The following is a 13,287-nucleotide window of genomic DNA, read 5'->3' on the forward strand; positions in this document are numbered from 1 at the left end:
TCCAGGAGCCCAGAAAGTCCCAAATCCCTGACCTGACACCTGAAGCCACCTTGAGCAATCCCACAGCACAACCTGCCCAGGTGACTGCCACTGCCACCCAGGGCTGGCCTTGGCTGCAGCCTGTCACCTGTGTCACCTGTGCCACCTGTCCGGTTAAACCACAGCTCCCAGTTTCCTGAAACTGGAGAGGGCTGTTGGCTTTGGCCCGGCTCTGCAATGTGCTCCAGGCTCCTTGGGAACGTGGGATTTACCAGGAGACCCTAAACCCTGACTCCAGCCCCTCTCCAGGCTGGAAGGAGGCTCCAGCTGCCTTCCCGAGCTGCATTTTCCTTGGAATGCTGCTCCCTCCTGCCCCAAGGCAGCAGCCAAAGCTCCAGGCAGGAGCTGGGAGCTGGGACAGAGGCACTGCTGCTGCTGGTGCAACCCCACACTCTGTGTGTGCAGCCCTGCCTGGCTTTGTCCAGCTCTCCCCCAGCCCAGAAAACCCCTGAGCTTCAGAAACCAAAGGCAAAACCTTGGGAATACATCAAGGATCCAGCATTTGGGAAAATCTCCCTTTAAAAACTCCCGGAGAAGAAGAATCCAGAGGCCTCAAGGCCAGGCATTGGGCTGCTAAAATGGGGGGGGGGATTTATCCCTCCAAGTGACTATGGAGAAAATTTCCCTTATTTTAGAAGACCCAAAGCTTCTACATCCAGGATCCAGTATTTGAGAATACATCCAGGATCCAGCATCTGGGAAAACCTCCTTGTAAAAACTCCAGACAGAACCCAGAGGCCTCAAGGCCAGGCACTGGGCTGTTCAAATTTGGGAGTTTTTAATCCCTCCAAGTGACTATGGAGAAAATTTCCCTTATTTTAGAAGGCCCAAAGCTTCTACATCCAGGATCCAGTATTTGGGAAAACCTCCCTGTAAAAACTCCCAGACATAAGCCAGGGCCCTCAAGGCCAGGCACTGGGCTGTTCAAATTTGGGAGTTTTTAATCTCTCCAAGTGACTATGGAGAAAATGTCCCTTATTTTAGAAGGCCTAAAGCTCCAGGCATGGTGTGGGCAGCTGGATATACACAAGGAATGAAGGAGAGGTTCCCAAAATTGCACCAAAACCAGCTCCAAGCTGGAGCCAGGCCTGGGCACGAGGCCTCGGAGCACAGCCTGGTTATTGATTTCTGAATTTGGCTTTTCCCAGGGGACATTTTGCAGGCTGGGCAGGCCCAGCTCCCCGGGAAGCTGCACGGGATGGGCTGGGATGAAACAAGGAGAAAGGAAATCATCCTTTTCCCCACAGGAGACTGCTCCACTCAGCAAGAGCGACCCTGACCTCCCTCTTTTGGTGCAGCCTGGGGGACGTTCCTCCTTTTGTCCCATATCACATCCCCCATGAGCAGGGACACCTTCCACCTCTCCAGCTTGCTCCAAGCCTCATCTTGAAAAGCCCCTTTAAAAATGGGTCTTTAAAGGGGATTTTAAACCTATTCCTGACGAGGCTTTGCTCTTTCAAAGCCCCTGAACATCCAGAAATCGTGAGCAGGGACACCTTCCACCACCCCAGCTTGCTCCAAGCCTCCTCTTGAAAAGATGAGATCTTTAAAGGGGATTTTTAAAAATGGGTTTTAAAGGGAACTTTTAAACCTATTCTTGATGGGGTTTTGCTGTTTCAAAGCCTCCTGAACATCCAGAAATCCTCATCAAAAATGAGGATATGAGCAGAGAAATAAGCCAGGGAGTGTCACAGCTGCTTGGGAGGGAAATGTCACCTCCTGCAGCTCCTGCTGTTCCCTCGGGAGCCCAAGCAGAGCTGGCAGCCTGCATCCCATGGAAACGTGGAGATGGGGCAAGGCTGAGCTGCCAGGAAGGTGTAGGTCACCTCCAGCTGGCCCTGGGGACACTGTGCCAGCCCTGGGGAGCAGCACTGGCTGTCCCCCCAGGCAGGACCCGGCTCCTGAAAACCCCCAGAGCTGGAAGGAGTTAAACGCCTCATTTCTGAAGGATTTCTCCCTAATCTGTGCACATGGCCCAGGGGATCAGGGCTGTGGGTGGTGGTGCAAGCCTGTGGCAGTGCTCCGGCCCTGGGCCCAGCACCTGACTGCCTCTGCAAACCCTCTTAGCCCAGCACTTTTCAAATTTAATTAAGAGGCTCCTCTGACAGGCTTAAAGCTGCTGCTGTGCCAGCCCCAAAGCGCTCCCAGGAGCCTGACAAGGGCAGGAGGGAGCAGGGACACCCAAAGTTTCACCCAAACCACAAAGCCACAGCAGGGAGGGAGGGGGAAATGTAAAAGAAACAACAAAAAAACAAACCCTGAAGGTGATGCTGAGAGCTCGGGGTCAGATTCTTTTCTGCAGAGGTAATGGGGGAAGAGGGAGGAAATTCAGGTTAATAAAAAACGGGCTGTGGTGGTTAAAGTTTGCCAGCCCCGAGGATGTGCTCAGCCCGAGCCGTGGGGCTCCCGGGGCAGCGCTGGGCTGGCACTGCCAGGGCACAGGGCAGCCCTGCAGGTGGCAAAACTCCTGGAAATCCCCATCCCTGCTCAGCCAGCCCGGGAACAACCACAGCAGCAGCATGCCCTGGGTTAACTATGGAATACCTGTACTCAGTATAGGAATTATATATTTATAAATCAAGTATTATATAGTTATAAATATGTGCAAATATATTCCCCCGGGAGTGTCCAGGACATGGAATCTGCTCCCCTTCTCCCCAGGGCTGTCCAGGACATGGAAGAATCTGCTCCCCTTTTCCTTTGGGATTGCCCAGGCCATGGAATCAACTCCCCAGGGCTGTCCAGGACATGGAATCTGCTCCCTTTCACCTGGAATAGAAGTTCCTTTCCCCAGAACTCCCCTTCCCATGGAATCTGCTCCCCTTTTCCTTTGGGATTGCTCAGGACATGGATCTGCTCCCCTGGGACTGTCCAGGACATGGAATCTGCTCCCCTTCACCTGGAACAGAAGTTCCTTTCCCCAGAACTCCCCTTCCCATGGAATCTGCTCCCTTTCTCCCCCGGGCTCTCCAAGACATGGAATCTGCTCCCCTTTCCCCCTGGAACCCACAGCAGCAGAGCACTGTTTTGTCTATAACTGAATGCAACTTTTGTAGGGGAAAAAAAAATTTAAAAAATTAAAACTTTGTATCTTTTCCAGCAAGAACAGCCAGCAGGGTCCTGCTTGGAGGGGACTCCTGCACCTGGATGGATTTCCAGACCTCATTAAAACGAGGACAAGTGGGAAGCTGACGTTCCCTCCAGCTCCTTTCAGCTCTCCATGTTCCCAAAAGCTCTGGGACCACAGGGACAGCCCTGCTTGGCAGCCCTCAAAAAGAACCCTCTTGCCATTTTATCCCATTCTTTAAACAACTAAAAGCCAAGAGGGAGGTGGAGCCTGGGGGGGATATCAGACGATTAAATATCCCCAGCAGCCCAGAGAGAGAAGAGCACAGGAACAAAGGGGTGGAGGGAAAAAAAATCTGCTTTTTATTATTAAACTATTCTCTCAAATTTCTAATAAGCAGGTTGAAGTTTAAATTACCAGATCTCTGACAAAGTCAGGATCCAAACAGCTCAGGAGGCTGCAGATAACAATCGCCTTGCCCCAGATCGCTTTCAAGGCCCTTTCTGCCGAGACAAAGCTCCCATTCAGAGGGGCACAGGCACCTCGGGGCTTTGGTTTCCTCCAGCTCTGGAGCCCCAAAGGCTCGGCCAGGGAGAGAGGCAGGTCCTGCACCTGCAGCAGGACAGCACAGAAAGGAGCAGGAATGCTGGAAAACCCAGGATCCACGGCAGCCCGGCCCCTGGGAGTGCAAGCTGAGCCCCCGCTCCACGCAGCCCTACAAATCTGCCAGATTTGGGGGAAAATCGGGGAATGAGGAGCCCTGAGTGCTCACAGAGCTGCCCCACGGTGTGGGTGCTGGGGAGGATAAAGCAGAGGCAGGGATGTGCCACAGCTTGTCCCAGGTGGGATTAAAGCTGGAAGCATTCCTGACCCGGGAATCTGGCAGGAAGGATGTACCAAATCCTGCTCATAAAATTCTGAGGGAATGGAAGGGGAAGAGACATTTAATAGTGGATGGGGAAGGTGAGAGCAGGCAGGTGATAAACACAGAGAACCTGGGAAAGAGCAGTGAAATCTCAATTTCCAGCACCACAAACGCATCCAGATCCCAAATGCATGGAAGGATCTGCAGATCCCACAGCTCCTAACTCCCGTGTCACGCTTCCTCTGGTGTCTGTCCCAGCTGGCACAGGGTGACAGACACCCAAGCCCACTTCCAGCTGGGCCTTTGCACGTGCCAAACCCATTTGCAGCTCAAACCCCAGGGCTGTGTCACCACGGGAGCCTCGAGGAGCTCCCGGTGCCACCAGCTGCTGGGCAGGGCTGTGCCCCAGCTGCCCTCACCCTGTGCCCCCGGAGGCACCAGCAGCGGCGCTAATTGGGGTTAATTAAGCAGGAGCCAGCTGGGGGACCCTGGCTCATCCCTCAGGATCAGCTGGCAAACACAGCATCCCCCCGGAATTGAGGATTCTCCAGGAAATGCCATCCCTTGCACCTCCCCGAGCCCCCGGGCTGCTCCCTTTCCCTGCTGAGGAGCAATCTGCTTCCCCTGGGTGCTCCCAGCTCCCCCTGCTCGGCTTTGGGGCCGAGAATTGCAGCTGGAAAGGCTCCACATTCCCGTGCTGCCCTCCCTTCCCTCTGCCCCTAAAGCAGCAGAGGCCTGGCAGGCTCACCTGGGGCAGGTCAGCTCCCGAGGGACGCTGCACAGCCCGGGGTGCTGCCAAAACCCGCAGGAATTTCCCTCATCCTTCCCAGGAATGTTTTGTCCCACCTGCCCAGCAGCTCAGGGAGGTGCCAGCGAGGTGAAGGACAAGAGCAAACCAACATCCCCTAAATCCTCTTCTCTGGAGCCTGGAATTGAGGCTGAATTTCCTCCCCCACGAGGTGAGGAGCCCTGGAGGGACCAGAGCTCCTCACTGCTCAGCCTCGGGGTGCTGTGTCCCACCTCCTCTACTTCAGCACGCACCAAAACTCCCAAAAAAAGAGGGGAAATGCCCTGAAGCAGCATTTGGGATTTGGGACAGCTTCCCCAGGGATACGCTGTGCCCAGGACCTGCCCCCCTGCCCACCCCAGGCTGAGAGCAACTCCAGAAACCAGCCTGGGAAGGGAGAGGAAGGAGATTTCATTCCTGCTCTGCCAAGAACCATAGATCACCCTGGAAAAACTTCCCCCACACCTTCCCGGCCCAGCCTGCCGTCACAATTCCTCTAATTAATTCAGGAGAAAATTAATTACAGCAGGATTTGCGGCAGCACAGCATCTAATGACCGACTCCTCTGCTCCAAAGCAGATCATCCCAGCTCCCGTCTGCGCTGCCAAACCCGGCCCTGCCGCCTCCCCCTTCCCAGCCCAGCACAAAGCCCTGCTCTAAATTAGGCAGGGAAAGAGTGGCTTGGCAAAAGCGAAGCAGAGCCCTGAGGTCAGGCCCTGAAAAACAACAGCGGTGCCTAAAGAAACGCCGGCGCTAATCCCGTCATGCTTCCGCCAAAGATTCCCCTTTTCAAGGGTTTTCTTCCTGGTAAACAAAGTTCTCTCCATTGGGCTGTGAATTTTAGGACATGGTTGCTTGGTAATGCCAGGCTGCAAAGCAGGAGGTTTGTCCTGCAGAGGATGGCTCGGGGTTTAGTGAGGAAATTCAAAAGGAATTGGAATCTCGGGGCAGGCAGGGCTGATCTGCACCACAATTACTCCCACCTGAAGGCGAGTTCTGCTCCTGATAATTTGGATTTATGTGAAGATGCTCTCCCCCTGCAGCTGGCTCTGCCCATCTCCCCTTGCTCCTGAGGAAGTTCCCAAACCTTTGTGATGCTGAGTGCCCAAAGCCCGGGATTCACCTCTCCCACCAAAGCCCTGGCTGCCCCAGGGCACTGCCCCAGCACTGCCCCAGCCCTGCCCGGCCTCTGCTCCCCTCACCCAGGGGCTGGAGGTGCCACCTCCCTGTCCCTGGGGTCACTGCACCACCTCAGCCCCTCCACACCCACACTGGCACCTGCAGCCACCCTTGTCCTGGCACCCCTGCTGCCCCAGCACCAGCCTGGACACAAAACTCTTCCCTTCCCAGGGAGCAGCTCCTCCTCCCAGCACCCCCACACTGCTCCAGGGAGGATGAGCTAGGGCACCAGCCAGGGTGGGGGATGAAGAGCAGGAGATGAGAATGCTGGAGCCACCCCAGTGTCCCTGAGCATCCCCCAGTGCCCCCCAGTGTCCCTGAGCATCCCCCAGTGCCCCCCAGTGTCCCTGAGCATCCCCCAGTGCCACCCCAGTCTCTCTGAGCACCCCCCAGTGCCACCCCAGTGTCCCTGAGCACCCCCCAATGCCAGGGCACCGCAGCCCCAGGAGCAGGGCTTTGCACAAGCCTGGTGCCAACTGAGAGGAGCCCTCCCTGTGCCTGCCCTGATTAATCCCAGCACTGCAGCAGCTCTGGGGGCTCAGGAGGGCACAGAGATGTCCAAGATGCTCTTGGTCCCACAGCTGAGGCCCCTCCACGCCGTGGGCTCCCAGCAGTGCTCACGAGGAGAGGCCAGACAGGCCAAAGGGCTCCTGGCAGCCTGTGAGGAGCCAACAATCCTCCTGAGCCGGGTCAGGAGCCTCTCAGGGCCGGGCTGGCACAGGCTCCACTCCCAAACCCCGATCCCACAGATTCCCAGGCAGCTCAGAGCCCCAGGCCAGCTGGCCCCAGCTTCAGAGCATCCCCCGAGCCTGAGCGGCTCCTGGAGGTGCCACATCTGCTCCCAGCCCTGCAAACTCACCCTGGGCACCCAGCAGCCAGCCTCCCTGCTGGCAGGAGCAGCCCAGGCTGGGCACAGGGCTGGCACGGTGTCCAGCTGCCCCGGGGAGCCTTTTGGGGAAGGGTTTGTTCAGCTCCTGGCTGGCCCGGCCAGTCACACTCAGCTGTTATATAATCAATGAGAAATGCCAGTGCCCGAGGGGCACTGCCAGCAGCCAGCCTGGGGAGGGCACAAAGCTGAGCTCCAGGGCCACCCCAGCAGTAAAAATACATTTTCAGCCCTAATTTATGCCCTGCTCGTGGCACAGACAAATGTGAGGAGATGGAAGCAGGTTCGCCCTTATTTCAGCCTCTGAGAGCTCCAGGACATTTTAGACGGTGAGGAGACACCTCCTCTCCAGAGGCAGAGCTGTTCAGAGCACCCTGCTCCCACCTTCTCCCTTCCCTCAGTCCATTTTTCCCAGGTTTCTGCTGGAGGGAGCAGAACCAGGAGCAGCAGCTCAGAGCAGACCTCAGGAAATTTGCATTTTATCAATATTCCCACTCCAGGGAAACCAGCCAAGGAAACTGCACAAAGTTCCAGAAAGCGCCAGAGGATGTTACAAAGTTACCTTTAAAGCTGCTTGGAATTTTGGGCAGTGGGGGTGTTTTTCATTTAAAACAAAAAAAAAATCCCAAAGCAAACCTAATTTGTGCACAACTCAGCTCTTCACCCAAACAGTTTCTAAACCCGGATTTGAATAAAAACGTGATAAGATTTATAGGGAAAACAGAGGGGATTATACCAGGAAAAGCCTCTCTCCTGAGAAAATGAGGGCTGGGGGAGCTCCCAGAGCTTCCAAGCAGCCCCGTCCTGCTCCAAAGGCAGGCAGTGAACCCCAACACCGCAGTGGGGAGCCCCGAACGTGGCAGGGAGGAGATAAAGCCCCAGCTGTGCCTCCTGCACCCCCCAACTCCTCTGGCTGTTTGTTTTCCCAATTTCTCCGCAGCAAACCAGGCCAGTTGGAAAGAAAAGGAGTGAAAAACAGAGAGGAGGGGGAGGGAAGGAGGGGGAATTAACTCTTTGCCACCGCGCTGTCCATCTCCAGCAGATTTTAATCCTGCCACAGCAAGGTCAGAGTTGAAGCCTGGGCTAAAGGGCTTTGTTTTGTCCTTGGGAATCGCGTGTGACCAGCGGCAGGTCGGGGCCGCGGGCTGGAGGAGGCAGAGCCGCAGCCCCTGCTCCGAGCACCAGCTGCTTTTACCTCCCACATTTCCAACACCTCACCCTTGAAACTGCGGGGTTTTCGCTAAACTGTTTCTTTTGCAGGGTTTGAAAAAGTTTCTTTTCAGCTTTCTCCTACAGCGGCCAGGGATTTAAGAAGCGTTATTTGGGGGCTGGGGAAAGATTAAACCGCGCTGAACGCGGCTCGTTTGACTCCCAAAGGACGCTGAGCGTGGAAAAGGCTCCCGGGAAGAGCTGCTGGAGGTGTGGGCTGGGGGCGGCAGCTCCAGAGGAGCCTCTCCCCCCTGCCCCGGCTGGGAGCGCGTCCCCAGTTCCACCGGAATGAGCTCCCGGTGGCGCGGGAGCGGATCCCCGCCGGTCCCACGCTCCCCGCGCATCCCGTTCCCATGGCAACGCCGCATCCCGCCGGGATGGGAGGGATGGCGTCATCGGCCGGGCAGCCAATGGGAGCCCGCCGAGGTGATGTCATGGCCGCGCCCCCCCGGCCCCACCCGGCGGGAGCGACCCCCGGGCCCCTCGCGGGTGGCAGCAGCCGGGGACAGCCCCGGGACAAATCCACCGGGACCTGCACCCGCAGGGCCTCGGCCCTTCGAGACTTTTGGCCAAATTTTTGGTTTTCCTTTTTCCCGAGCTCGGACAGGGTTTGGGAGCGCCCCAGGCTGGGCCCTGCCCAGGTGATGCTCTCGGACAGCACAGCCGGGCCGGGAGCAGGAGCAGAACAGGGACAGGGACAGCCGGTGGCACCAGGAGGGACACGAGGGTCCGCTCGAGGCCCTGCAGCTCCGGCCAGCTCTGCTGGGAGAGGAGAGAACGGGAAAAACGAGCAGGGGGAGCAGGGACACTGCCAGGCAGCCCCGGGAGCACACTGGGGAGGGCTCTGGGTCGTGCAGCTGGGTGACAGCAGTGTCCCCTCTCTGCTCCCCTGCCCGGCGAGCACACGGGTGACTCAAAGGGTGACTCAGCCCCGAGCCCAGCCAGCACGGAACGCTCCGCTCCCCCGGGCTTTCCATTAACCCCGGCTCCTGAAAGCCGCTCCGGGGAGGGCCCGTGCCCCGCTGCAGCCGCGGGACCCCGCGGCCCCGGGTGGCCGTGACGCGGTGCCAGCAGCGGTGTCGCGGCTGTCCTTGCCCGGCTCACCTGCTCAAACACCCGCGCGTCACTCCCGCCCCGCGCTGTTGCCAAAACTGCGGCTCGGCCGCTCCCGAGGGAGAGCAGGAAAACCTGGCCGGGCACGGGGGACGGGGGGTGCCACCCAGCCCCTTCTGGGGACAGGAAGGTGGCACCTGGAGCCCGCTGGCATTCCGGCGGTGCTCGGAGGAGGCAGCGAGGGCAGGCAGAGCCCCCGAGCCCAGCCCAGCCCGGCCCCGGGAAGCGCCGCTAATCGGGGCATCGGCAGCGCAGGAATTTGATCACCTGCGGACAGCTCCGGGCAGGTTTCTCCCCGTCAGCCCCTGTTTGTCAAACACCCGGCCTGGCCGCACAGCACGGGCGGCTCCCGCTCGGCTCCGGGGCTCGGAGCGGGGGTGGCGGCTGGGAATTGTCCACCCGGCTGAGCCAGAGCAGAGCAGAGCCTAAACCTGAGCCTGTGCAAAGCCAGAGCAGACCCAGAGCCTGAGCCTGAATCTAAGCCTGAGCAGAGCCAGAATCTGAGCAGAGACAGAGTCTGAGCAGAGCCTAAACCTGAGCCTGTGCAGAGCCAGAACAGAGCCAGAGCCTGAGCAGAGCAGAACCTGAGCCTGAGCCAACCCAGAACAGAGCCTAAACCTGAGCCTGTGCAGAGCCAGAACAGAGCCAGAGCCTGAGCCTGAACCTAAGCCTGAGCAGAGCCAGAGCCTCAGCAGAGCCTAAGCCTGAGCAGAGCCAGAATCTGAGCAGAGACAGAGTCTGAGCAGAGCCTAAACCTGAGCCTGTGCAGAGCCAGAACCGAGACAGAGCCTGAGCCTGAATCTAAGCCTGAGCAGAGCCAGAATCTGAGCAGAGACAGAGTCTGAGCAGAGCCTAAACCTGAGCCTGTGCAGAGCCAGAACAGAGACAGAGCCTGAGCCTGAATCTAAGCCTGAGCAGAGCCTGAGCCTGAGCAGAGCCAGAACAGAGACAGAGACAGAGCCTGAGCAGAGCAGAGCCAGAGCCTGAGCAGAGCAGAGCCTAAACCTGAGCCTGTGCAGAGCCAGAACAGAGACAGAGCCTGAGCCTGAACCTAAGCCTGAGCAGAGCCAGAGCCTGAGCAGAGCAGAGCCTAAGCCTGAGCAGAGCCAGAGACTGAGCCAAAGCCTGAACCTGAGCAGAGACAGAGTCTGAGCAGAGCAGAGCCTGAGCCTGAACCTGAGCTTGAGCAGAGCCAGAACAGAGCCAGAGCCTGAGCAGAACCTGAGTCGAGCCTGAGCAGAGCCTGAGCCTGAGCAGAGCTGCTCCCCAGGCTCCTCACCCCAGGAGAGCATTGCTCCAAGCTCTGCCATTCCACGCAGCCATGGACTGAGAAGCACCAGGTACCAAACCTGGCCCCAGCCTGGCATTTATTTCTGGCAGCAGAGAGGAAAACCCTTCAGAAATGGGAGTTTGGGATCAGGCTGCCGTGGCCCAAGCTGCAGAGTCCTCGGCTGCCCAAGGGGCCAGGCCCTGTCCTGCTCCCAGCACAGCCCCAGGATGTCCCTGGCAGCTGTCACCAGTCCCTGCCCCTGCCCTCCAGCACCCCAGAGCCTCGGGAAACACCAGGAGGTCTCTTATGGGCCATCTGTCCCTCCCTGTCCCAGCCCCAGGGATGGAGCTGGGGATGGATGGAGCCCCCAGGCCCTCCCCAGCACATCCCACCTGCTGGGCACAGGGTTCTGCCACAACTCCCAGTCTGGGAAGAGATTTGGGGCTGGATCAGAGGGACGCTGAGGATGAGGACACTCAGGCTGGCCAGCCACAAAAAGGCAGAATGTCACTGTGCATTTCAGGATAACCCAACCAACAGCCCTGATTCTGTGCCAAGAGGAGATAAGAGCACCTCAGCAGGAGAGAGACTCCAGAAAGTTCTCCCTGGCCTTGAATTCCTGGGGCTGAGCTCCTGTGAGCAGCACAGGTAAAGCCAGAGCAGACAGCAGCAGCAGCAGCATTTGCAGTCAGGAATGTCCTGTGTGCCACCAGGCCCCACAGCACACCAACCCTGAAATGGGCTGCTCCAAAATCCCATTCCTCCCCCAGCAGCTCTCCCTGGCTGCAGCCAGACCCTCCCTCCTGCTCCAGCCTTCTCCCCGTGCTCTAGCAGCACAAACCTGGGGGAAACTAATTGTAGAAAATTCTTAAAACCTGACAGAAGGCTTACATAATATATAAAAACTTGAGATAAATGGTGGCTTAGAAATGGTATGGAATAGGGCAGATATTGTAGAGAGAGAAATGGAATTAGAAACAAGTTTCAAAGGATAGTTTTGTAAAAAAGACTAGGTGCTTTGGAGAAACAGAAACTGTGAAAGATGTATTAGGACTTATGAGGGGTAATTTTAGGTGATTGGTTTTAAGGCATTTGCAGTATGGTGTGGTAAAAGTTGATAGGGTAAGAAACTCCTATAGTGTATTTTAATTGGGAAATAGTTGGTTTGTGATTGTGATGGTGTGAATTGTAGCACCTGCGTTGTCTCACCCTCCAAATGAAACTGAAAATGGAATAAAAATTTTCAAAACGCCTCTCAGTTGCCCCATCTCTGGGTCAGAAAAGGGTTAAATCCGACACAAACCCAATTTCTGCCGCACCCACAGCCTCGCTCGCCGTCCCCAGCGCTCGGGAGCCCCGGGAGCTGCGGCCCCAGCTCCTCCCTCGGCTGCCGTTCCCAGAGCGGGGCCGGGAGAGGATCTGCCAGCCCCGCTCCTGCCCGACAGGTTTGCTGTGTGTCCCACGCCGCGGTGCTGCCCTGGGGCGATCGGGATCGGTGCAGGAGCGTTCCTGCAGCTCCAGAGCTCGCCTGGATTTATGAATGAGGAAAGCCCGTAAATGTCGGGATAAATCACCTGCGGGCATTTCCCTCCCGGCACAGGCAGCCGCAGCTCTCTCCTGGAGACATCAACACAAGTTTGGAATTATTTCCTTTGCCTGCCCATGGTGGGGGAGGATATCAAAGGAAGGGGGAAGGATGATGCTCAGAATTCCAAAGGTTTAGGCGTGCCCACCTCACCTGCAGGTGTCCTGAAGGGAAAAAGGTTTTGTGGCCACTCAGAGCTGTCCTGGCTCACAGCAGCAGCACCCAGGGGTGGGAGGAAGGAAGGAGGGGAAGGACAAGGCCAGTCCATGGCTTTGCATCCAAACTGGGAATTCTGGTGGCTCCAGGGACACCAAGGGCTGTGACCAGGAGCACAGGGAGCTCCAGGGGCCCCTGGGGCACCAGCCAGGGTGGGGGATGAAGGAAGAGCAGGAGCTGGGAATGCTGGAGCCATCCCAGTGTCCTGAGCATCTCCCAGCAGGGTGAGGTGGTCACCGAGGTGCTGCACCCACAGGGGCAGAGCTTTGGGAATGCTGGAGCCATCCCAGTGTCCCTGAGCATCCCCCAGTGACGTCCCCAAGAGGGTGAGGGGGTCACTGAGGGCACTGCACCCTGAGGGGGTCAGTGTGACCCTGCCCAGCCCCTCCCAGCACTCCCCACCTCCTTCTCCTGGATCTGCCCGGATCGCTGGGCCAGGACTGGAATCACAGCTTTGGACTTCGGGAAGCTGCCACCTCCTCCTCAGGCCCTGGGAGAAGCTAGCCTGACCCTGGGAAAGCCCTCGGAGCTGCCACCTCCTCCTCAGGCCCTGGGAGAAGCTAGCCTGACCCAAAGCCCTGGGAGAAGACAGCCTTTCCCAAAAACTTTGACCCAAGGCTCTGGGAGAAGCCAGCTTGTCCCAAAAACCCCAACCCAAAGCCCTGTGAGAAGCCAGCCTTTCCCAAAAACTTTGACCCAAGGCTCTGGGAGAAGCCAGCCTGTCCCAAAAGCTTTGACCCAAAGCTCTGGGAGAAGCCAAGAAGTCCCAAAAACCCCAACCCAAAGCCCTGTGAGAAGCCAGCCTGACCCAAAGCCCTGGGAGAAGCCAGCCTTTCCCAAAAACTTTGACCCAAAGCCCTGGGAGAAGCCAGCCTGTCCCAAAACCCCATCCCAAGGGGCCAGGCTGCCCTGCCAGCACCCCCAGGATCAGCCATCCCCAGCCCTGGAGCTCAGCTCTGCTTCCCAAAACCCTTTGGGAAGAGACAAGAGAAGGGCAGCTCCTTTCCCAGCCATGAGTCACCTCCTCGGCATCGATCAGGAATTTCTAAAAATAAACCCAGATAACGATCT

Source organism: Passer montanus, unplaced genomic scaffold (assembly GCF_014805655.1).
Source record: "Passer montanus isolate IOZ18808 unplaced genomic scaffold, ASM1480565v1 scaffold35, whole genome shotgun sequence".
Taxonomy (NCBI): Eukaryota; Metazoa; Chordata; class Aves; order Passeriformes; family Passeridae; genus Passer; species Passer montanus.